Source organism: Columba livia, chromosome Z (genome assembly GCF_036013475.1).
Source record: "Columba livia isolate bColLiv1 breed racing homer chromosome Z, bColLiv1.pat.W.v2, whole genome shotgun sequence".
Lineage (NCBI taxonomy): Eukaryota > Metazoa > Chordata > Aves > Columbiformes > Columbidae > Columba > Columba livia.
This window is the reverse complement of record NC_088642.1, coordinates 19,447,791-19,473,930: the sequence shown is the minus strand read 5'-3', so window position 1 is coordinate 19,473,930 and position 26,140 is coordinate 19,447,791. Positions and strand designations below refer to the sequence as shown.

The 26,140-nt window shown below is 44.1% G+C and overlaps 1 protein-coding gene across 7 annotated transcripts in view; it reads left to right on the top strand.

The window, feature by feature from the left end:
• The first annotated feature begins 9,905 nt into the window (after nt 1–9,905).
• The window catches only part of PDZD2 (PDZ domain containing 2), a 206,103-nt gene continuing 189,868 nt past the window's right edge, over nt 9,906–26,140 (top strand). For 3 of the 7 annotated variants that reach the window (XM_065047500.1, XM_065047499.1, XM_065047494.1), the window contains exons 1-2: nt 9,906–10,046; nt 16,319–16,431. The gene's annotated coding sequence lies outside the window, so the exon portion shown is untranslated. Of the gene's footprint in view, nt 10,047–13,563; nt 13,708–16,318; nt 16,432–20,997; nt 21,091–26,140 lie in introns of those variants that run through there. The other 4 variants (XM_065047495.1, XM_065047498.1, XM_065047497.1 and 1 more) reach the window with 4 other exon arrangements.

Below are 26,140 nucleotides of genomic sequence, written 5' to 3'. Positions count from 1 at the left end.
CAGCTTAGGGCCAATGCTTTCATGGTTCCACAATGCATTAAGGATGGGTGACGGTGGAAGTGCAATTAGTGGGGCTTTTCTCATCAAGCTGTGGTTCAGCTCTGTTTTTGAATGCTGATGAGAGCAAAAATACCTTTATTGTATATAAATACAGCCCACAAAATCTGTAGGAAGCCCACTTTACCAGCTGAAATCCTACTTTAGAAAGAAAACTAAACCTCTTGACCTTGAAATATCTTCCAAATTCTAAAAGCAGCACATCTAGCTAGCCTTAGTTACACACATTAGTCACTGCCATATTTTACACAGCATGTAAAATTTAAGTAATAGAATCACTGTCCCAATTGCCATATTTGCAACTAAAAGCTGATAAATAGAAGCACTGACCTCAGCTGGTCGATTTAACCTGATGAGTCATGGTCTTGGGGCCACATATGCTTCCTCTGCTAATATTCTTGTTCCTATTTATTTTTTAAAGTGTGCTGGCGTGCTGTGTACCACAGAATAGCTTCTCTAATGGGCAATTCCAGAAATAGAAATATCCCATTAGTTCCCGCTCCTTTGTCAGAGTTTCACAGTCACCACTTATTCTATACAGAGCTGCAGCATCTCAAAGGGACGAGGGCAGGAGCGCTGCTGGGAGAGAAGGAGAACGGGCAGTCAGGCTGTCGAGCAGTGAATTCTTCTTGAAGTTCTACATCTGAGAAACACCCTGGTACCTTCTTGCTTTTTACATTACAGGAAGCTAAAGTGTAGAGAAAGATGCAGCAAATGCCAGCTCCTCCACTTGAGCTGCTCTGGGTCGCTACGTACGTGCCACAGGAAAGGGAAGTGCCCACAGCAATAGCTTTGGTGTTGGTCTCAATGAGATTTTCTCTGCATTTTCTGGCTCTTCCATCACAGTTGAAACACAGAGAGAAGGGCAATCAGTACGATGTTTGAGTTGGGGTGATGGTACACAGCAGACCACATGCCTTGGACTGGGGTCCCCCAGGGCTGGGGGGCTGTGCAGAAATATGGAGCAGAAAAGCCCTCTTAGACTTCCAGCCAGATATGATTTGCCACTCACTAACTTTGCAATGTTCACATGTATAACATATTAAATGCATGCCAGCTGACCCGAACACCAAATCTGTGTTGGTCTGAGCTTGTGAATCATGGTCTTGTGCTTTCTCCAGCATCATTCAGATGGGTACAAGCAAGTGTGACTGTAGAGGGGCAGGATGAGATGAGGTTATGTAGAGATGGGTGCTCAGCACCCCTGGCCACACAGGTGCCCCACAGCAGATGGGATGCCAGGGTAAGAAGGGATGTGAAGGAGGACTATGGCACTTTGCAGGTCACTCTGCATTAAGGAGCATCAAAGGGAGAAGTACCAAAGTGACTGATGGAAGATGTCAGAAGTGAGTCAACTAGTATGTCATCTGGCACCATCAGAAATTACATTTGTTCAATGACCTTCCACCAAGGCTGTCATCACAACCTCAAAAATACCACAGTCAATATTAATATACATTGTATCTGTACCCAGACATGGACCATGGTCCAGTGGCCTCTGTGCAGACAGGAACCTGTCTGGTTTGCAAGACGAAGACTTTGCAGAGCCCAGGCTATCACACAAGGCCTCAAAGGCCATGGCTTTCACCAGCCTGTAGATACTCCCATGCAAATCTGACTCCTTGCAATAAATACCCAACGGGGACCATTTCTGTGCTGGCCTCCAGATGAGAAACCAAGCGAGAGGCAGGTGGTTACTATGCCTCTGCTCCATCCCCAGCTCACAAAGTGGTACGTGGGACGTAGCCTGGGAGCGTACATTGATGTGTTGTCTTTTTCTCTCCTGTGGGCAGATCCCCGGTGCTGCAGCTCCCTAAAGGAGTGAAGAAAAAGCAGCTACTTGCTGAGCAGGACCATGCCATGGGAAGTGGTGGGTTTGCATATAGGTGTCCCTGCAGCTCTTTGGCTTCAGGTACCTGTTCAGACTGCAAATTGGCAATGAAATATTAAAAAAAAAAAAAAAAAAAGAGGCAAAAGCCTTTGGCTGCCTGCATAACAGCCCTTTGTATTACATATGTGTCGCTTAGACACCTTTGATATTCATGGCGCTCATGGCACTTAGCCTTCTTTGCTCCAAGCAAATTAACTCAAAATCAGGCTAGGCCTTCCATTAAACCTGACAGACTCAAGGACAAGGCTTGTTCATTTACCACTCTCAGAAAGAAACAGGAGTATGAAAGAGCTGTTTTGCTGGTTCACTTCCATGTGCAAATTCACCAGGCTCTTGAGTGTGATGGGCTGCAAATTCTGGCCCTTAGCTGGATCCTCCTCTCTTCATGTAAATCTCCGTTACACCCCTCCTTGCTCGGCTCTCTGGATGGTAACACTCCATAGTCTGACTCTTTAATGTTGCTGAAATGAGTTTTATATGGGGGATATTTAGCAGAATTGTGTTAGTATTTGACATTTCAGCTCTTGGAAGTTTTCAATTATGTTATTTGCAAGGACATTTTTTATTGCTGTAAATCGCAGTTCTTCAAGATCAATGTAGCAGTTTAATTTTCTAGGTCTGTCTCTTTGTCTCTCCCTCTCTATTAGGATTTCTGGTGATTTATTTGATTCACCGGGGTCCTTTGGATTTCTTATGCTTGTTACATTGCATGTGTGTCTCAATGACACAGAAAAATGTTCATTTGAAGTAAGAGCTTTGGCTTGCAGTGCTTTGGATTTGATACAAAAATAGAACTGTGTAGAAAACTTTTTTTATTAGCTTTTTCAGAATTCTAGACCCCAGGTAGTTCAAGTTGAATAGCAGCATGTTTTACTTAAAAAAAGGAAACCAGATATTGGTTACTTGAAAGGGCCACTGAAGGAAGATCTGGGAGCACTTATGAGAGACTTTTGCTGCTTCACAAGACTTCACATCATATGCTCTGAGGACTAAAATATTCAAGTGTGTAGTTTATTGCATTAGCCAGGTTGTCTTTTGTTAGTCTTGGATCTCACTTTCTTTTTTTTTTTTTTTTTTAATATAGCACAATAAACACAAAAGGAAATTCTACAGTGCAAAAGCCCAAGTGAAAAGATGTTCAGAAGAGGCTGCTACAGCTGTGCAATGGGGGTGTGACAAAGAAATACTAACTGCAGCCAGACATTTAGTGGCGGGTTTGGGTTTTTTTCCAGAAAATTCTTCCGATGAAGGATTTCCCACTGTAACAAATGTAATTTAGGGAGAAGCTCAGACAATTCTAGGAACAAAGAAAAGGATGCTGCACATACTGCAGTGGTAAAAAATGACAGATTAAACTAAGAATTCTCTCCTAAATATCACATCTCTGTATGCAGTATTACACAGACCTTCATGATCCACAAAGACATTCTGACAGTACACTTCATTTCTGCCTTGTCCTCATTTAACAAGATTATTTCGCCTTTCTTTAGTACTCTACATCTGAGATTCCAAATGTCTTGGAAAGCACATGCCATATGGACCTTGGGTAAAAGAAGATGTATTGTTTGTCCTTGTTTGACATGGTAGAATATTAAGACATAGAGTTATGAAGCATTCAAAAACCTGTTGAGTGAGAGCTGTATTTGGAAACCGCACATCCCTTTCATAACTGCTTGAATTTCCAGAGATATCACTGCTGTTATGTGTAAAAGGATTAAAATATCTCTTTCTTTCTTTTTTTTCCAAGTTTAGAAATACAGTTACTGGCAGATGGCCTATGGTGCTCAGCACTCATTTAAACAGTACTGAAATATTAGGGATTTCTGTCCATGTGTACAGACACACACAGATCCACATGCACACACACAAACAATTCTAGGCAGAATTTTAACATAATTTTCAAATCGAAGCACACTTAAAGGAGGATGCCAGACCAGATTCAAGCTAAATTTGTAGGCTGAGCTCATCCAATGAATGGTACTATCCGACTGCATAGATTGTAATGATTAACACGTGTGACAAGTATTTTATTGAACAACAAGTAGACTGTTCATGGGCTTTTGTCTGGGGCCAGTGCTTCCCACCTCTGCCAGGCGAGGACATCAGGCTGGTGGTTTGCACTGGGAAATCAGGCTGATCCCTTTGGTTCAGCCAGACCGTGATTGTGGCTGTGTTGGGGGAAGTGGGAGTGATGCCATGACCAGCGTGGTGCTGGCTGCTGGGTACCTCTGGGGCAGCGCTTCTCCAACACTTGGCCAATCTCTTAAAGTACTTCTCTTTGCAGGGCCATTGGTGAGTGTAACACTGATTAGGTACTGACTCTACTATTTGTGCGTTAAAGATGTGGACATTTCCCTGGTGGCAGATTGCTCTGGAAATGCTTAAGCAGGAGTTGGTGTCTATTGCACAGTTATTTTATAACTCCCTGGTGCCAGTTCTGAAAGGGCTTGATCAGTGCTTTTCATACCATGCTGTCAGGACAGTACATACCCAACCACTATTGTGAATAAAATAATCTGATTTTTCCAACAGTTATGTGCATAAGTGGTTTTTTATTGTGCAAAGTTGATGTTCAAATTGAAGGAGGTGCTTTGTAACAGTAAATTAATCTATGTGTGTCTGCATCTTTGACAAGGAAATATGATAAATCCTAAAAGACACAGAAGCACTGCTGTAGACAAAGGGAGGAAAGAAGAAATCAAAGAAATGAAAACTTTATTATTGTGCAATGGTTATCACAACTGCTCTGATGCTGTGTGGTTTTTTTTCTTTGAAGTAATAAAGAGGAAGATGACCAATTTGCTAAAGAAATCCACAAAAAAATCGTATCTCGATGAGAAGCTCTAAGTAGCTGATTTTTTTTAACCTTAGCCTTTTTGTATCTACTTCTTTGGTCTTGACAAATATTCTATCTATACAGCCAAGTTCATCCAATGGATGAGTTTGACCTCAGATATCTTATATGACTGAAATCAAAGCAAGTGTTGATCTTGGAATTATATGGAAGAGAGTCTTTAGAGAACTGTATCATATATATTGCAAAACAATCTTAGAAAGGCTTTTACCCTCAGGAGCTTGGAAAATAATTGTTTCTATGAAGATTTGTCGATGAGAGGTTGAATCTGAGACACTTTGGCCCTTACTATTGACTTATTTTGGTCATAAAGTACGTATCGTAGACTTTTGCAGCAAATGAATAATTTAATGGGTGGTACCCACAATTTATAATAAATGTATCTCAGTGTATATTTTCTCACTTCTAAGCTTAGATCTTCTTGATAGTGCCGGTGTTGTTCCCTGCCTTCACCCCCTGGTGTGTTGGAGGCAGTTATGCTTCCATGTTCACGCTTATTTAAAATATGTGCTTCTTAAGGGTTGCCCACTTTTGTGCTCTGGGGGAAACCCATTGCACCAGGAGAACTTTACATCCCAGTAAGGCTTGTCTATGAAAATACAGGAGGAAAGACATAAAGGACAAAAAATTGCTGATGATGGATTCACAGCTATTAGCTTGTTTTTTTCCCCTTGCTGTAAAGAGGTAGCAGGTTTCAAAAGGCAGTAAAAAGTATTAGATCAGCATTATTTTGTTGTTGTTGCTGTTCCCATTTGTAGCTGGTGATCCAAATTAAAGCTGGGACAAAGTGGAGTGTCATTATTACAGATGATATAAGGCTGAGCAGAACCAAATTGTGACTGTGGCTCTGAGTCTGGCGTGACTGTTTGTTTTCTGTGCGTGGCTCCATCTGACTTCCAAGATTTATTTTAATCAAGCCTTTAGTCTCATATTTACTGCAGCATGTTATGGAGGAGACATAGGTAATGTGTTCCCTCTCTTGGGCTTTGCTTAAGCAAAGCAAATAATTGTCACTGCTTCTGCACTGAGAGCCATATGGATACACTCTTTCAGAGTAAGACGCAGTCCTGGAAAAAAATGCTCTGCTTTTGAAGTAATTATTTCCAAATAAAATTGGAACAGTGTGCCCACCTGAGGACCAAGATAACTGTAGGTTATGACCTTAATTATTATGGTTATTTTTTCCATGTATACGAGAAAATCAACACGATAGTTCATTTAGTCTCCTTGTGAATTGAAATTATAATAGCACAGCCAGTGGTGGCTTGTCCTTGGTCTGTTTTATACCAGCTATATATATGGGAGTGTGTGTGTGTGCGTCTGTGTGTCTGTAAAGGGCAGAGATGAGAAGACTGAGGAGTAATATTAAAAATGAAGGGTCATATTTTTTTTCCATAAACACAGGAAAACAGAAGTCTTGTTCGTGGAGCTCACAATGTTGTCAGGAGTCATGCTGCGTTTTTTAAATCTCAGCCTGAATTTTGGAAGCTGCTGGGGAAAGTCACAGTTCAGGTAAATCAGCCCAAGATACTTATTGTCCCACTTTTTCCTGTCAGTGGTGGCTGCATTACATACACCCCACCTGAATATGAAGATGGTACGCTTTTTCACTGGCAGTTTCTTCTCTACGTTGTGCCAGACAGTCTGTCCCTAAGCCACTAAGACAGACTCAAGTAGCACCAAATCAGCTACACAAAAACTTCAGAATTATGTGAACCGCCACCTGTGGGGATTTCAGGGAGAGCTGAGGACAGGTGAAAGCTCAGCAGATCTGCCCAGATTGCTGAATGCTGTCCAGCTGTCCCCAGAGCATAGCAGAAGATGGATACTGTCAGGGTGGCACAGGTCAGGGCAGAAAATCCTGCTTGCACTTGGAAAATGTGACAAAATTACAGATTGCTGAAGTTGGCGTTGGGATAAAATGTTGTTAGGGTGACTAAAATCTGCTGTGTAGCGACTCTCAAAGTACTCCATGTTTCTGCAAATATGCTACTGAAATTTGGTCCTGCTGATGCAGCCACAGGAGGTTATATGATCTAAGCAGCATTTGAATCCCAAAAGGTGAATATTACACCGTTTAATTAATCTGATCTTTCTCCCTGCTTTCTCGTTTTTCCCCCTTTCCTTGGGGTCTAGCTCCTCTTCCAGGTTCCTCTGGAGCCCAGATACCTGCTTTACTTATGGCATACTTGCCTTATCTAAAGCAAAATAAAATGAGATTTTGGGCACTCCCTGGGAGGTGGAGTGTCGAAAACACTAAGGGATATACTTAATCTCTTCTCAGCTGGTGTCTGAGAAAAACACAGAATGCTACTGATGCTATCGACATCCGATTGGGTTGCAAAATGCAAGTATTGCAAATCCTATATATCAATGTTAGGAGATCCATACTCATGAAACCACATGTAATTAGGATTTTGATGTTCACATTGCAGAAGAGGTGCATAACCTTCAGGAAGAGCAGTAGAAAAATAGTATTTCTTAGGTGTGTATGAGGAGAATCTAAAATATTGCTGGTAGCCTCCACAATTACTGATTCCAGCTGTAGCTAAAGTTGACCTTTCCATAGAGATCTGCAGAATAAACCAAACACACATATAGCACAGTAGCTTTTCCACCTTTTGGCCTGGTATCAGAAGATACAAGCAAAGATTGATTTACATTACAAAATTGAATGCCGACAGCTGCCTATGAAAGTGCTTAGCAAAAGGCATCGTTACAAGCATCAGCTTTGCTTCCATGATATAATCCTGCCAGAAGCCCAAATGCTCTGCAGCAAGAGCGCCAAACGTTCAGTGCTTTATAACATTATCTTACAATTGATGTAGAAAATGGTGGAAATGTATATGACTGGCTTTAGAGAGATTTAAATGATATTGTTATGTGGAGGGATAAGAAAGATAAAGCAAAGTCCCTTTTCATGCCAATTTCTACATTTGTTCAGTCGCTGAAATGAATAGAATTTTTCTGATTTGAATGAGATGGGGTTCAAATATAATCTGCTCTGTTGTCTTAGCCATGAGCCATAGAATTAGGCTGGACTGTGGGCCTTTAAAAGTGAAGATAACAGATAATCCGGAGTTAGTGCATGTATATTTTGGTGATTCTGATCCATATGCTGCTGCCTCTGAAGTTAATCATCACATTTGCATGGCTACCAGCTATTATTTCCTGCCAGAACTGATCACAGGGGACCACCGTGATCTAAAATAAGGGCTCAGCACTCTATCCTGAGGTGCTGTGGTACCTCTAGGAATTCTTCATGTCCTGATGGGAGAAGACAACTTTTTTGAACTTGAGAGTCAAAGGAAATAATTCTCAGGGTTTCTCTTACTTCACCCCATCATCCATCTTGCTCTTGTGAGCCAGTATCATTTCCAGAGAGCTACCTGGAAGCACAGAGGAATCATTTGCACGCATGGCTGTTCTCAGATAAATAACAAACAGAGCATTGTTCAAAGGCATGTCCCCAGGAAGAGGCTGAAAAACCCATGGACGGAGACTGAATCAGTCTGAATATTGCAGTACTTTTGGAGGGGCCTCGATCCCCTGTGAGCTGGCACTGGCAGGGGCACAGGGCAGCATTAGCTGCACAGTATCTTCAGTAGTGTCAGAATTTCATACATCCCCAGATCTGTTTACATTGAAATTTCATGGAATCATGCGTCAGATGAGCCCCGTTCCTGCAGGAAACCACCTGATGGGATTGCACTACAGCACGAGGATGCAGGGTATAAAACACGGTGGGACGTGGTGCTCCTGAGAGCTGCTTGGTTACCTGTGACCTGGCAGGTGTCAGCATGTCTCCCAGCAGTGCTGGTGGAAAACTCGGCCTGCTGCTTGCCAGGAGCTGCTCTGTCACCAGCACCAGCAGTTGTTACTTGCTTAGTGTGCCTGGAGTTCCCACACCTAAACAAGGTCAATGGCAGGAATCACACACCTGTTTTTTATGCCTTATCCCAGAGTTCAGCAGCACAGAAGCGGTGTTGTGTGGTTCAGTGGTTTTTTATTTTTACTCTTTTATTTTCCCCTCCTTGCATGCTATGGCCTGGCTGACACCACCTCCCTGCTCTGCACGGAGGGTGGTCAAATATGCACTCCGTGATACTGTTTTGTTTGCATGGAAGTATTGTACAATTGTAGAACATTTTAACTCAACTAACAGCATCCTTTGCGTGTTGAAGATTCCAAAGGCACTGCCTGATACCTTCTGCTGAGCCTGTCACTGCAACAAGTACCTCTAGACAGCCCTCCAGTTTAAACACTGGGCTTGATTTAGTTATCAGCCTAGACATTGCAGTCATGAGCAATCATCTTCAAAGGAGTGATAGGCAGAGCATCTGGGCCAAATTATAACGTGATTACCTGACAGAGTCTTTAATAAAGACAATACTTTAGAGACACTTTGGTTGATCTGATTTTTTTTTTTAGATTTAATTTTAGAACAGCAGTACTGCAAACACACTCCCTGAGTCTTGTATGGGGGCATGAGCAAGAAAGGGACTCTGGCTTGAAAGAAAACAGAGCTGCGGACCATTTCCTTTTGCAGTGCTTAGGAAAAGTGAGCCCCAAAGAGCAACCAAACATTTTAGAAGGTGCTTTCATTTTAACAATCTAAAGTTTCTAGTAAAAAAGAGAACTTTTTAAAAAAATTAAAAAAGTATTCTTTCAGCTTCTTCTTTTAAAAGAATGGATATTTTGCAGTATATTTAATCCTCTTTGGAACTAGCACTGCCTGCTGAGCGAGAACAGAAGATAAAAGCGCTACAAGAAAAATATTTAAAGGACTTTAAAAAATCCCAACGTACCGGAAAATACTAAAAGCCTGCATGGAACCAGCGCCTGCTCCTCAGGGGTCAGAGACTTCAAGCAACTCTTCGAGCACCGGCCGACCCCCGCAGCACGGTCACTAACCCCTCAGTTCGCCATCAGCCCGAGGCGACACTGGGCACTGCGGTTCGGTCGGTCCCTCCGTGTCCCGGGGAGGGTGGGGAACCCCGCCCGGGCACCGCCCCGCGAAGGGCTTCCGCGCCGCCCGCCCCGTCGGGGCCGCCCCTCGCGGGATCCCCGCGCTCCCGCCCCGTCGAGGCCGCCCCCGCCGCTCCCCGGGCCGGGTCGGGCCGGACCGGGCGGGCAGCGCGGCGGCGCGGCAGGCAGCGAGGGAGCGGCGCCGGGCCGGGGGCCGCCCTGACCCGGGGACGCTGGGCAGGTGTCGGGGTGCCGGGTGCCCCCGTCCCCGCCGAGGTGAGTGGGGAGAGCGGCGGCGGCGGGGGGCTGCGGGAGGGGGGCGGCGGGCGGCTGGTGCCTGCCCCGCTGGCGGCTTCGCTCCCGCGGGAACGGGGCTGGCCCGGGGGCGGCGCGGCTGGGCAGTGCTCTGCGCCCCCCTCCGCGCTGCCGCAGCGGGCCGGGCGGGCTCCACGCTCCGGCGGTTGATGGGAGACATCCGCCCCGCCACCGGCACCGCGGGGACTTCATTCCCCGGCGGCCGGTGAGGTGCAGCCTCCACGCCGGTGCCAGCGAGAGTTCCATCTCCCGGGGGCCAGTGGCTGCCTCCTCCTTAACCCATGGGCCTGTATCTCCTGGGTTTGGCAGCGTGCATCACCCCACCCTATGGTGCTTCAACCCGACCCCCTCCCTCTCCCCGAGTGTCAGTGGGCTGCTCCCCCCATGACCCTTGAGGCTCCATCTCCAGGAGGCCTGAGTGGTGCATCACCCCTAGAAGGAGCCTGTGGGATGTGTACTCCCATCACCCTGGGGGCTCTGTTCTTAGGGGCCTGATGGGGTGCATCCCCCAGGGACCAGCAGGGCTCTATGCCCAGGGGCCAGTGGGGTGCATCCCTTTGTAGATCAATGGGGCAGGTGTCAGTAGGGCCCACCCCCACAAGCCTGTTGGGACTTTCTTTCTCCTGGGGGTCAGTGGGGTGCATCGGTGGGGTTGCTCAGGTCTCTGCCCTGACCTTGCTCTTCTGACCCTGGTGTGCCTTGCATGGAGGGCTAGGGGCAGCCCTGTTGCCTGCTGTGACACTTGGTGCTATCTCCCTGTGCTGTGGGTTAGGTCATGTCTTGACAGTGCGTGTTACTGTCTTGCAGTGCAGCAGGGCCCAGGGATATGAGGAAGAGGGGTGGTAGTCACAGAAAAACAACCACACACTGCCCTTCCCTGTGTGCAGCAGTCTAATAAAATCAGACAGCATGAAGCATCTGGCTGATTTTTTTTTTTCCCCCTAATCATCAGAAAGTAGTTCTCTGTGTCATTAAATACTCTTGTCCGCACAAAGCAGGCTGTGATATATGCAGTGTTTTGAGCCCAAGAGCGATTGTGGGTGAGATACGTAAGAGGAAAACATCAAGAGCTGACCTCAAACTCTGAAGTTAACTGCGCTGCCTCTGCTTTGGGTGACCTGGGGTACTCTCTAAAACTTGACTCAGTTTGTAACTATCAGACCATTACACTCAGCTGCAGAAAGCTCTGATGCCCCTTTGAAGGTGCCATAAAGCTATAAATGGGCTTAATATAGCCTGTCCCGTTAACCTTGGTGCTTTCCCTCATAGCCTTTTAATGAACTGCAATGCTCGTGAATTTCTCTCAAAGGGCTGTCAGATCTTCTCTGCTTCTGTCTGGAGAAAGTGTGGTGGGGCTGTGCAGGAGGAGACGTCCGTGAGCTGCCTTCGGTCCCTTGTCCTCGGGGCTGTGAGAGCTGGTGTGGGACTGACACAAGTGGCGGATGGGCTCTGGCCAACGCATTGGCAGCAAGTTCGAGCACCCTTGCATCCCTGTGTTAGCCTTGTGGTTCCAGTGGAGCTATCAGGAATTGGGCTTCATTTTGTTCCTGTTGTAAAGGCATCAGTAATGGCTGTGGGCATATCTTGTTAAAGTGCTCAATCACTTTGGTCCAAGTTCCTCTGTCTTTATCTTAAGGCAAACTGTGATGCCTGTACTCCCTCTGCAATACTCACTTTCACGTCCAGGATGCACATCCTTGCAAATATTGCCCTAATCCCTTGACTCACAAGCTTTGCCATTTGTAGAGCAGCTTCTCCCTCTCTTGCATGGGTCTTGCACTGGACAAATTATCTTCTGGGTAGCCAAAGCTCACAGTGCATGAAAGAATAGCCTGCACTATTACCAAGGTAATAATTTTCTGAAAAACAAAATGCCTGGATGCAAATAGAATTTAAAATGTGTCTTTGAAGTCTTTCTTCTTTAAAATTATTCAGTGCATAGCCTGGAGAAAGCCTATTTTTTTCACTTTTGTAAAACTCACGAACATTTCACAGAAGCAGGATATAATTTTTTTTTTAATTCTTTTTAAAAATTTATTTTAAAGAGCTAAAATCTTTCCGTTTTTATGATATGAGGTCTTTTTTGTGTTCCCTTTACAATGTTGACAGGGCACTGCTAGTCTTAAAAACTTGACATGTGAGTAGATGTTTTGTGTGGTTTAGTGGCTCCTGAGCTGGCAAAGGCAGCCGGCAGCAGCTCTGCCAGGGGCACAGCAGGGCTGAGACTAGCCAGGGATGCTCAGGAGTCTTGAGGCAGGAATCAAGACTCTGGTTCTTTCAGCTGAGATGAACTGAGGGGAGAAGGTTGAAGTCCAAGTGATGTTGTAAAGGCTTTTCTAGGAATGCAGAGAGCATTGTCTCATGTGGCAGGTGTCTAGTGCAGGGCTTGTTTGGCAATGCCTGTGACATCAAATCTCTGTGTTGTAAGGGCCAAATTTAGAAGTTGTTGCATTTCTTCATGATATTGCCATGGGTGACTTGCTAACTCTTAAGTAGCTTTGTGGAATAGAGAAGTGGCTCTGGGCAGGAGTCTGGCTGTGTGCAAGAGTGCACAGTGTGTGTTGGGAGGTGGGAAGAGGCTTTAATGTGAGGTCAGTCTGCCTTAGCTCATATGCATAAATGTTGTGAAATGCTTTGTTCAATTCAAGTGAGACTCTCCTCCACTTCCTGCCTTTAAAATCCAAGTCGTGACATCTGTGAATAAAAAAACACAACTTTTTAATTTTTTTTGGTCACCATTTTAACTATAGTTCTTGTACACAGCACACTCTGTCTCTTGGAAGGTCACTTGAATTGCCCTAAATGAAAAGCTGAGGATTTTATCTGTGGAAACATATGGAAAGGTCTTATAATGCAGGCAAATGTCTATTTTTCTTCTGAGTGTTATTTCTAAAAGTACCTTTCGTTACTATATTTGTACACATTTCTATACTAAATAGCATTTCTATACTAAAGAACATTTCTGAATGTTATTCCTGTCTTCCATACAGGGCATGTTCTTTTGCCAGCTTTCATGCAGGTGTTGATAAGTGCTATACATACCAGTCTTACCTTAAATGGGTTCAAATCTCCAATAAACTCCATTAGACAAATGCAGAATTAAAAAAAAAAAAGTTTTAACTGGGCAACATTAAATCAGGAAATGCAGAGGCTGAGGCTCCAACAGCAATATTAACTTGGCTGCAATGCACATCCTGTAAGCTCTTTTATGGCATACATCTCATAGTGTAAACAGGAATAAGCACGCAGATTAACGTATGCAAAGAGAGAGTAGAAAAAGGTATTTTTCTGAATTTGACCCCCTTCTCTGTGTAACAGCCGGCTCTTGTGTGGAGCCGGGAAAAGCCTGGCACTGCCATATGCCATCCTGGGCAGCATGTCCAGCACCGACTCACACGTACCCCATTGATGATGGAGCGAAAATAACAGCAGCGAATGAGTAATTCGAGTTTTGTTTCTGTTGAAACAATGGCATTGTAATGAACTGCATTTTATTGCTCCAAGTCTGTGAATTGTACTATGTATGATCCTTAAGCATCCCCTGATTTTGTTATTCCCAACTGGTGTGGCTGGCTCTGCTGAGGCTGCTGGGGCTGTAATGAAGTGCAGTCGCTTTGCTTTGGTGAGTCTCAGCTTTCTACTCCTATTACCCATGTGTTATAGTAACAGCTCTCCTGGCTAATTTTAACTAGATCATGTACAAAAGTGATTACATGAATATTGTATTTTACCAGAGATCCACAATGGACCAAGCAGTATTGCTCTTTGTATTATGTTGTCTTAATTAAAACCCGTGATATTAATATATTTTGCTAAATCGGTAAATTTAGCCTGAAGGTCAGATAGTCTAATCTGACCTTCACCATGTCACAAGACATTATATCTCACAGTTACCACTGTACCGAGATGGAGAATTGCATGCAATGTGGTGTCATCTAGGGCAGAGTCTGTGGTCCTTCAGCAGCAGCTTCCAGCAATGACAAAGGTGGTTTGGGTGAATGAAATTAATTTGTATTTTCTCTCTAGGATAAAATAATTACCCTTTTCTGTTCAAAAAGGGTTCCTAATCTAGTATCGATACACTGATGTTGCTGCCTTGCTTTGACATTGTAAAGCTTTGCAAGGGAGGTGGGAGCAGCTCTTATTCTGCAATATAATACTTCTCCTGTTGTACCTGCCTAATTGCAATGGCTCCTCTTTGGTGCAGTCTCCCAAAGATGCTGCTAGAGCATTGCAGTAAGCCATGCCAATTGTGCTTTAATTTAATTACTGTTTGATTTGGCCAGCATTCTATTAACTTTCTCTGCAGTGTTAGACAGTTTGCAAAGGGAATTAGTACCTGGGTGGGTTACAGCATTTATTGTGTGAGCTTAATCTAAATTATTTTTGAAATGGAATTGTATTAAACTAATTTAGCAAAACTTTGAAATTACAGCAAGGCTGCTTTGGATACATTTTTTATTTGCCTTTTTCCCCCCCCCCCCGAGTAACTGTGGTTATTAAAATCGTCATGATTCACAGTCAGAATGGTTCACATCAGTGTCTGGATCCCACTGGGTTTTGGTTTTGGCCATTTTTGCTTTGTGAGAAGTGGAGGTAGACACCACTTTGGGATCCCAGTGCAGTGAATGGCCAGCTGTCCCCTGTCAGCTCTCAGAAATGGAGCAGCCCCTGTCAGGATTTCTGCTGGGGGAGTTACCAGAAAGAACAGCATTGAAAAATGAGAAAAGCGTAGAAAATGGTCTCTAACTACATTAAAGACTTGTGAAACTTCCGCCATTCCGGAAAAAAAAAACTTGTAATTTTACAGAGTGGAGCCATCCTCCCTGTCTCAGACTGGGAAAAAGACCTATTCAATGTTACATTTTAATCACACACAACACAAAGACTTTCCGTCTGCTGTTTAAAATCCAGCCTTCTTTCAGCCTGTGTTCTGCCGGGATGTTTTCATCCAAAACGGACTGCTGAGGCTGACAGGAACACTCTGAAAAAGCAGCTCTAACCTTCCTTCCTGACACTTCAATAGTGACATCCACTGTGGGAAACTGGGGCATAAATGCATTAACACTTGTCACTGGGAAGAAAATTCTCTCTGTGATGGGGACCAGAAGAGAGTGATTCTTAGATTCATGATACAAATTGGTTCATTATTTATTTCAATCAAAGTCTGTAGGTGCTGTTATAATGAAAAATTAAAGCGCACTTAGCAGAATATATGTGAGCTGACACTGTGCCAGCCCCAAAGCCTTCCTGACCTACAAAACAGAGGAGAGCTTTGATGCTCTCTTCACTCTTTCCGAAGTCTCACACAAACAAACTTTGCCCAGAAGTTTGACAGAGGTAGGATCTAGTAAAAGAGATGCTGAGCACACTCTGCTTGCTGTTGCCTTCCAGGGAAAACATCCTGCCGTCACCTCCTTGGTGTTACACATCTGCACAAGAGCAGCCCAGCTGCTTGGTCTTCTGTAAATACTTTGCAGTTCACTAGATATCATCTTACCCGTGCCACCATACCATTGCAAGTTGTCTCTAAGTTTAACAATGCTCTTGCCTTCTCAGCCTCAGCAGACGGGTAAAATACAGCCTGTGCCTTGCTGGAGAAGGGTTTCTCCATGCTTCCCTCTGTGGGAACCTGTATAAATCAGTAATCATGATCTGAAGGGGTTAACAAACTGCTACTTCTCTCTCTGCTCACAGAACAAAAACGATTGTCCAGTAGCATGGTGTAATTCTGGCTTTAATAAAGAGCTATATATTTTACTGGCTGTGGTGGTCTTGGGATGACCAAGGAGTCATCTGTTGGGATATTTATGTATTTCTCAGTACAATCAGAGGTCAAGAAAATTCTTCAAAATTATATGTGTTTTGAGAGGGCTCCTCTCCAAAGTCTGTACCAAAACACAAACCCTGAAGACTTCATGCAAGCCTAACACTCTGATGCAGCCCCAGCAGCTCCTCTGCGTCCCCTGCGCTGGTGGAGGGGACACATGGCAGCCACCTCTGCTCGTTCTGGTGCCTGGCTGTCAGCCCATTAGCTTTAATCGGGGCTGGCAGGAGCTCTGATGGCAACTGACCTCATAGTAAAGACTGAAATCCCTGTCTCATCTGAACTCAGTTCCCATCATGAAGGATGTCAGATGACAAGTGGGACAGGTATTAAACATTAAACATTAACCAGCTGTTCAGCTTTAAAATATTAATCCTGGTCTTATGCTTCTACCTGTTTTACTCAGGGTGCCTGGGTTTGAAGGACTTGAGACTTCCGTGAGTGATGACTACCTGTCTCATGGTCATCTGTATCCCAAATCTGCAGTTCCAGTTTCCAGGTTTCAAGCCCTCCTTGCAGGTATTTCTTCTGGAAACATGCTTGCCATGTTTATCTGGGAATACAAACATGTCTTCAGCCTGGTTTCCAGTTTGCCTTCCAAGCTCCCAGCAGCACAGATTGTATTACCCTTCTTTAATCATCTTCCCCACACTTGACTCTTTGCAGCAGAAGAGCAAAGCATCTTATCCATACTACTGAGCAACGTTCCTCCATAAGGGTTAAACTTTGGTCCTCTCCTTCTTGGGGTGAGGAGCTGAGCAGGGAGATGTCTTCATTGGTATGATGGGGCTTGGGCTGTGGGATGAGATGTGGCATGTCCTATTCCAGCAGCAATCCATTGCCCCTCTTGTCTGGAATAACAGACGTTCTCCTCTTTCTCCTCTGAATAAACCTACAAGCATTTCTACGTGGCAAATCTGTCCCATAGCTCAGCTGGAAGTAAATAAATGCAGCAAACAAATAGGTGGCACCACTCCAAAATGTACAGTAATTCCAGCTGATGGGCTGACGCTGCTGTCAGGTGCGAGGCTGTGGAGAGCTGGGTGTGATGGGCTTGTTGTGCCCCACAGCCTTGCCTTTCAATCCACATCCACATGCTCATCAAAGGATTTAAACCTCTATACTGTGAGTAGTCTTAAGTGTGGTGAATCACAGCTCCTGGATAGTGAGGATGGGGAGGACCTGCTGGGTCGCCTAGCCCTCTGCTTTCCTTTCAGAGGGATCCTTCTTAATTAAAGCACAACTGGTGATTGGAAGATGTTTTGTTTGGGTGGTTTAATAAATCGTCGTCCTCTCTGCAAGCAGTAAAAGTGTATTTACTGATGAGGCTGTAAATTTCTTAGCTGTGGGGTAGTTATTTACTGCACTATTCTAATGCAAATGTTTGTGGTTATGTTTGCATTGATCATATAGACAGTGCACACAAATTTTACTTCTTGGTGCATTTAGCCTTGTTTTATTTTCTCCTTCCTGCTCTATCTGTTCCACTATATACTGTGTAACAGAAATTGCTTGATGTATAATTGCCTGTCACTCAAGTGCCATTTTACAATCTAGAGATATATCAATTAAAATATTCTTCCTCCTACAATTAACTTTGACTCTTGGGGGTGAGATATTAGTGTTTGCCTGGAGAACGCTCCACTAAATCATTTGGTACTTTATACATTTATTTACTTTTAAATGTGTTGTAAGTGAACAGTAATGGCTTGTAGTTGTAACTGGAGAAAGGAGTGTTCATTGTCAGAGCCGAGTGGCTGGCTGACCGTGATGCTACCACTGTGGGTGCAGCTTGAGTGCTCCCATCTGACAGATATGAAATCACTGTTTAAACACTGCCGAAGAGGCAAAACCTGCCTTCTTGTAATGGGTGTCCTGGGGCATGAGGTAGGGAAAGATTTAGGTATCACAGTTGCATTTTGCCCAGATGAACTAATTCTGTAAGTATTTGCTAGTGCTAAGCCACGTATCTCCTAGCAGGTTCTTTGGTGGATGTGGACAAGCATCAAATATGGTAGTTCAGCTTGAGAAACGTGGAAACTCTTTAGAACTGATATTTCTTGTTTGAAGTGGTCCTCTAATATGATAGCAGCTTTTCAACGTGTACAGAGACTTTGGAAAAATGGAGTCTGTGAGTCAGAAGTCTCGCCTTGAAACAGCCTACTTTGTGATTAATGATTTTGTCTGTAGCCGTTTAATACTTTCTGTAGATCAGAAGATAGCTCTGAGGTAATTGCTCTGATGGGATGCAGGAAGTGTTACTTGTTGGAAGATATGCTGTGGAATCTTTTCATGTTCCTCCTTAGTGTTCACTGAAGATAATCCTGCCTCAGGGGAGGGATAGCCTAAAATCTGATGGAGCTGGAATTAGATGCCAACTGATTTAGGTACCTAATATGCAGTGATTAAAACTATTAGTTTGGATCTTGTAAGCATGCAAAGAAATATAGAAAAAAGTGAGGAGGCTTTTTGAACTTTATGTACTATTAGATAGTCAAGACAGTGGACATTATTTTAGCTGCTGGCAATGATACCGCCATGGTCTCATACTTGTAGGACTATGTCTGGATCCATTGATTTCTGTTGTGGGTGGAAAGGTGAGAAGGGGCTGCATCTTGTTCTAAAACCTACTGTAAACTGCTAAGGCCAATTACTTTTTTTTTTTTTTTTTAATTGTTAGTTGAAACTTTAACTCAATGAAGCCTGGAAACACGACACAAATCACTGTTAGTCTGTCAAAACTGAGCTCGAGCTCTTCTGTGGAAGACAGAAGAGCTTACCTTAAGAACACCTGGTTCATTTTGGTCTGTAATTGCCTGGAGTCTGCCTGGCTGCACAGACCACTGAAAGTGGTTGGTACCGTCAAGTCTATTGTGTAAGCTGTGAATGTCAATGCTTGTGTAGGTTGTGTTAAGTGTCAACAGCCTTTATTTGTATAAAAAAAAAAGATTCATTGGGGCCCATTTCTGCTCGAGCCAGAGCAAACCTGGAACAAAAAGCCATGGGTTTTACAGTAATCTTTTTCTTTCAGCTCGGACTTCTATTTATTTAATGAAGCTGTTGGCACTGCAGGGATGGTTCGCCCTTCCTCTACCACGGACAGAAACTTTCTGTTTGCTGGGAGGTGCAGTTGCAACCTGTATTAGGCTGTTTAATTTAAGGGGCAAACTGCAATTCCAGTTGAAATGAACACTAAGAGTCTTTATGGAAGAGTTTTGAGTGTATACATAGCCTGGCAGGGATGTACAGAAGCTTGCCAGCATTTGGGAGAGGTGACCCTTCTCAATAACAACCCTGTCTCCTTCCTGAAGCTGCCCAGGAAAGAGCAGGTTCTCAGTTCCTCTTAAATCTGGCCAAATTTTGAAGCGACGGTGAGGAAAGCTTGTGTTGATGCAAAGCGAATCTCAATTTTTCCCAGGACCTGTTTGTTCCAATGAGGAAGATGTAGAGATAGTCTGATCTGGTGTGTTGGGAAAGGCTTATAAAAGCATTCAGGGCAAGCAGCTGCTGCTTCTGTCTGCTGGCATGTCTTCTGGCTACTTGGTGTATCAGGTATAAGCTGCTGCTGAGTCCAGGCCATTGTCTAAAGGGATGTCCTAGAGGACTTGTGTGTCCACAGGAGATGGGCATAAGCCTGGAAGAATGAAACTTCTCCCTCTGCCAGCAGTCCTCTTGCTATTTTGTGCTGTGTGCTGCAGGAGCCAAAGCTGCTATCCAAAATAGCAGTTTAAAGGTGATCTCAGGAGCTCTACCTGCCTCTTATTATAGTTTTCCTGATCACTTTTGTATTTGTAATCCCTACCCCTTTTTCTCCTGTTGCTGTGAAGAAAAGCAAAACAGGTGGGAGACGCTGATGATGTGCTTCAGAAACAATGAAAGTTTATGGTATTGGAAATGCTGCCAAGACATGAAAAGGAAAGGGAAAGGATGAATCGGGGAAGGGGCGGAAAGGGGACAGTTTTTCTGTTTCTTACATTGTGTGTATCAGTAGTGGATGGAAAATAATTTCAGACAAAGCTGTGAATTTTGTTTGTCCTTATAAAAACACTGATTTTTTTTTTAAAGCTTGCCTTTGAGTATTATGGCCAACCTCATTTGACAGCTAGTTATATTCTTCTCAGTTAAATGCAATGGACAAAATCTACACAAAACAACTGCTTAACATTATAAGCAGCTTGCATAAACATGAATTATTAAGGTCACAAAAGCTCCTAGAAACCAGCAGAAATGAGTGCACAGTTGCATTTCTTTTTTTTTTTTTCAAAACATGCATTAATTAATGAGGGTCTTAGAGCCCAATCTGTTTCTCCCCCCCTCCCGCCTCCATCAGATTTTGCTTTCATCAAGTGGAAGAAGAAAGTGTCACTTCTCTCTCTTCTGCCCCCTCCTTTTCTTTGACCTGAAGCACAGAAAGGTGCTAGACATCAGCCTATGCAAGTCCGTCGCTTGCAGCTGTGATATCCTAAAATGCTCAGGCGGGTTGTGCTGGGGGTGTCACAACAGCAACGCCCCCTCCAAACTGGACAGGGGTTTCATTTCATGTCCTGCCTGGACTGCCTGCATGCTTGCTGGGGTAGGAGCAGGAGACTGAGGTCGAGTTGCCAGGAGCTAAAGAGCAGTCACCTTCACGTGTTTGGGCAGTGCAGAGAGGGCAAGGTCCTCACAGGAGGAGCGTGGAAGAAGAGAAGATGATGAGGGGAATGTGGTAGTAGCTGGAGGTCCCACCCTTGCTGTGGGACTGCCACACACCCCAGTTGGTGTAGGTGTGCACATAGTGTCTCCTGTTGGTCCCCTCCACTTGATGTGGGTGTAGGCAGCATGTGGTGGCCACAATGCTCCTGAGTGTCAAAGCTGTGGGAGCATTCGGAGGGATCCTTTCCAGCACAGGAAAGAATAACAGGGGCTTGGTTCGGAAATGGAATATGTGGACTGCTGTGATTGAGGTGGCGAACCCTGTTTGTGTGCAGAGTAAAGTGAAAGGACATGTAAAGATATGTCAAGGTCAAGGGAGATGATTGCAGCAATGAGTTGAGGAAGAAAAAACAGGAAAAAAGTATTGTTAATTTTTTTAATTTATTGTTTCAGTTGTGGTGCTGGCTGAAGTGGAAGCAAGTCAGGCGATCTGCGAGGAGGGACAGGCTACAGTGACCAAGCTAGGAGATGAGGAGAACCATGATGGTGGGTACTGGTAGTGTGGTTGGTGAGGAAAGGCTGAATGTCAGCAAGCTTGTATAGGAAGAAGCAGCTCAAATGACAGAGATTATTCATGGGAGCCTGTGTTTGGGAGAGAGGATGTCCTCAGGTGTGGTCAAAAAATGTAAAAAATACTAAAGACAGGAAGCAAACTTGTGTATAAGGGGGTTGAGTCTTGTTAGCCCAGTGAGAAAAAATGGCTTGCCTGGTTTGTATTGTAAGTAAAGCCTCTGAGGCAGACATCTCTCTGTGTTTGTCACTAGTCAGTGTGGAGAAGATGAGGACAAAGGCCAGTGGTTGGTCTCTCTTCTGTCTGGGGTTCTTGCATCTGCAGAAGAAACTCAGATATCAAAGATACGGATTATTGAGCCCCAGAAAGACAAAACTGGTATTTTTTTGGCCTGGCTCATTTTTAGGGATTCCACTTTACTTTGTGTCCTAATGAAATATAATGCAAATGTCAAGACATCAAATGTGGTCTTTAAAAAATCTTCCTAGGTACCACACCTCTTCTTTATCTGTGAAGAATCTAATTTCTGCAGCCTCTGGAGAAACAGTTCAAGGAGAGACAAATGTTAAAACCATTATTCAAATGCTTCTGGTCTGGGGCTGGTACCTAGTTTTAACCTATCAAACAGCAAAGAGGTTCTTTGGAATGAATTTGAAGGGAGGAGCTGCCTCCACTGTGCTGCGTGATGGGACACAAAGGTCATGGTGCACTAACCCTGCAGCATATCCCTTGTGTGGACGGCAAGAAAAATGTTTCTCCCATGCTTGATTCCACCATGGTTTCTGAACACAACTAGTCAGGGGCTGCTTTTGATATATAATAAAAAACCAATAAGCAACAAAGGGGCTTTAAAACAAGCAAAGACTTGACGTATTTGTTAATATGCAGGGTAGCAGTGCATGAATTTTAAGGCATGCTTTTTATTTTTTTTTAATGAAATGAGGACACTAATTAAAATTAATCCATTTATAAATGTTTCCGCATCCAATTTTAAAGCTTAAATAAAACATTCGCCATGTTCATCTCTTATCTCATCCTGAGACAATACAGACCATGTAACCTTTAACTCTTTAAGGTAATGAGCAGAGAAAGCTGTCTTAAATGATTTACTAAAAGATGTAAAAATTGCTTGTACAGTGGAGATGGCTTTTAAAGAGCAGGGAAGATGGCAGCAGGAATGTTGGGACTGCCTCAAGATGGTTTTTAATGCTTGCCTTTGGGAATAAAACTTGAGTGAATTCATCACTGTGTATTTTATAATGCAAATTATCACTCTGAGGAATGCACGTCAAGGAAGGTGGCCAACCGACAGCTCATTTTCATGAGAGGGGTGGGAATGAAGGGCAGGGAGGCAGCTGGGGCTGCAGCTCCCAAACTCAGGAAGGATTTGCACTAGGAGGGTTGGGGAACCAGAGAGGTGGCCAAGTGGATCAGATAGACCACTTGACTAAGATGCTTTATTAGATTAATTTCTGTGATTCAAAAAAAAAGAGAAAAGAAAAAAAGGTGTTTATGGCAAAGAAACTCTTTGAAGTTTTAGTTCTGTGACATTTGAGACTGCATTGTTGTCAACACTGAAGATATTCTGTGCCTTGTTTAAAAAGGAAGCTAAACATGACCTTGGGTCTGTGATTTTTGGTACTTCCTCAATGTATATTAATTAGCAAAGACCGTGAGAAAAGTAGTACAGCTGCTGAGGGAACTATATATTCTATTTTTTTAATGTGTTCCAGATATTATCAATTGTGCCTACAGATCTTTTGTGCAGTGTGGATGTTGACAGTGTGTGTGCAGTCATGCACCATGTTAAGGCACTTGCACATATAGTTGTGGCAAATCTGTTAAAAAAGCCAAAGAAAAGCCCCAAACAACTAAAAAACTCCTATAGATAATATTTTAAACTGTAATGTAAGCTGTGTGTCTCTGTTGTATTTCAGGCCGTGCAGAAGGGAGGAGATAGCATGGGGCAGGTCTGTTGTGTGTGACGATGTTCCTCTCTGCTTTAAGATGCAGACTTTTAATAAGAAACATACACATCTCTGCTTCTTGTCACTCCTATCCCTGGGATGTTTTGCTTCTCTTGCTGTCTTCTATCAGTTTCCTGTGCTTTGGTCTTGATGTCTGTTCTTTAGAAGCCTTCCAGCCTGAAATCTGCCCAGCACTGACCCCACCTCATCTCCCAGTCCTCTTTGCCCGAACTAAAGCTCAGCAGCTTCAGATGAAGTGAAGGAAGGAGGAGAAAAATTGCAAATCTCCATAGCAAAATGTGCAAACCAAAGCTGTCCTGGCTTGGGAAGGAGTGGCTTGTTGTGGGTGTTCTACAGACACAAGTGGGCAAGAAGTTTCTGTTTGGTGAATTAGCAGATTGAGAGTTCAGAGAGTGGGTTGTTTCCAGCCGTATTTGTACTCTAAATGTTTACCCATAGTGAGGAGGTATATTGTTCCACCTTTCCCAGAGAAGTCATACCAATGTAGGAGATTTGAGCCCTCTTTATAGAATCACAGAATGGTTGGGTTTGGAAGGGACCTCTGGAGATCATCTAGTCCAACCCACCTGCTAAAATAGGTACACCTAGAACAGATCACACAGGAATGCATCCAGGTGGGTTTTTAATGTCTCCAGGGAAGGAGACTCCACAATCTCTCTGGGCAGCCTGTTCCAGTGCTCTGGCACCGTCGAAGAAGGAAGTATCCCCTCATATTCAGATGGAACATCCTGTGCTTCAGTCTGTGTCTGTTGCCACTCATCCTGTTGCTGGGCACCACTGAAAGGAGTCTGGTCCCATCCTCTTGACACCCATCCTTAGAGACATTTATAAACATTTATGAGATCCTGTCTCAGCCTTCTCCTCTCCAGGCTGAACAGACCCAGCTCTCTCAGTCTCTCCTCAAAAGAAAGGTGCTCTAGGTCCCTAATCATCTTTGTAGTCCGCTGCTGGACTCCCTCCAGTAATTCCTTGTCTTTCTTAAACTGGGGAGCCCAGAACTGGATGCAGTACTCCAGATGTGGCCTCACCAGGGCAGAGTAGAGGGGGAGGGAAACCTCCCTCAACCTGCTGGTCGCACTTTTCCTAATGCACCCCAGGATACCCTTGGCCTTCTTGGCCACAAGGGCACATTGTTGACTCATGGTCAACCTGTTGTTGACCAGATCTCCCAAACCCTTCTCTGCAGAGCTGCTCTTTGGTGGGTCTGCCGCTAACCTGTACTCTTGCCCAGGGTTATTCCTCCCCAGGTGCAGGACCCTACACTTGCCCTTGTTGAAATTCATCAGGTTCTTCTCTGCCCAGCCCTCCAGCCTGTCCAGGTCTCGCTGAATGGCATGATAGCAAGTTTGTAGCTCTTAAAGAAGTTGCTGGGACCTACTGTTTTAAGATGTGCTTCTGGTAGTTGATCTTCGTTCAGGAAGCCATGAAGAGATAAATGTTGCAGTTGCAGAAGTTACGGCTGTTTGCTGGGGGTCTTCCTTCTCCCTGGGTGCAGCCATGGGAGGGGGGGAGCACAGCAGGACATGGCTGGGGACTCACCCTCCACCTTGCCAGCAAGTGGGAAGATTTCTTGTTGCAGAAAGCAACTTCGGCATGGGTTATGATGGGATTTTTGTCCTGTGTGCTTTGTTTTCTGTCTCAAAGTGCTGTGCAAAATGACTTCTTTGCTTCCAACTGCAGATTCAAAACTGCTAACCACCCACCATACAGCTGCTAATGCACAGATTAGCTCCACAGCCAACAGCTTTAAGTAATCAAACAGAGATAATTTTGCCTCTGTGACACAACAAATAAACACCAGAATCAGGAAATATCCTTTCGCCCACACAATCCTACCCAGGTTTTCAAGGACAGGGTAAAGGATTTCATCAAACCAGCAGCAGCGACAAGGTCACCAGGCTTGTCCCATCTTGGGTTGATGGTGAGATGTGGCTGTGCGGTGGTGTGGGGTGCTGTCAGGAGGTCACGATGCTCCATAACCTGATGGGCCCCTCGCCTGCTACTGCTGCTGCAGAAGACATTAAATGAGTAGAGCATACACTGAAGGTTGTGTATTCACTCATGCTTTTACAGGAAAAATTGTGGCTTGGAATGGCTTTCATTGATGATTTCAGCCTTTAAATTTCTGTTCTTCTGAAGAACAGGCGTTTCTCACATCAATCGGGGTTTAGTGCCATTAAGGAAATACAACTGTTACATATCTTAACATTGCATCTGTGGCGTCCTCCTCACTGACCAGTCTCCACCAATGCTGAGAAAGAAAAGAACTCTAGTGCAAAAAATTGTATCAGAAAACATATCTTTTTACACTTGAAAAGTCCTTTTAGCTGTATTTCCCAGCTGATCACAACTATTTTATTGATGAAGTCTCAGCTTTTTGTTTTGTTTTGTTTTGTTTTGTTACTGAATTCTAGCTGCTTGGAGCTTCTTTCATTTTCCCTGCCCTTTTCCCCTTTGTTCTAGGAAGCTCATTTCCTTATTCCTGCTATTAAGGATACTTAGCATGTTGTCATTGGGAAGCAGCACACATTTATTCATGGAAAGAAGCTGTTTAATGTTTCATGCATTACAGTGAATAATTAAATAAAGAAAAATATCTAAGCCCACAAAACTAGCTGGCAGCTGAAAGGAAGAAAGCATTTGCAGTCTGCTGGGGAAAAGTGACACTCCTGGCCTGGTGTCCTAAACCACAAGGGTAAGGTTTAAAAATGAATACTTCTGGTGTGACATTCAAAAAATCTGGATTTTTCAACTTCCCATGCATTTATAACATTAATCTTTAATTGTCATACTCTTGAGCCACTGGCTACAAGAACAGAGATGAAATTGATGGGGCTAAAGAGAACCAGGCTGGCAAGTGGAATGAAGTGTCTGCAGGGAGGACAACCTTGTGAACTGCTGGGGATGGAAAGGCTGTCAACACTCATGCAGGAGGGGAGCTTGGCAGCCCAAGAGTGTATGGCACTAGCGGTTGTCATGTCTAAGTAAGGGGCTTTATTGGCCTTTATAGTTCTTTTCACCATTTTGCGGCCGTTAC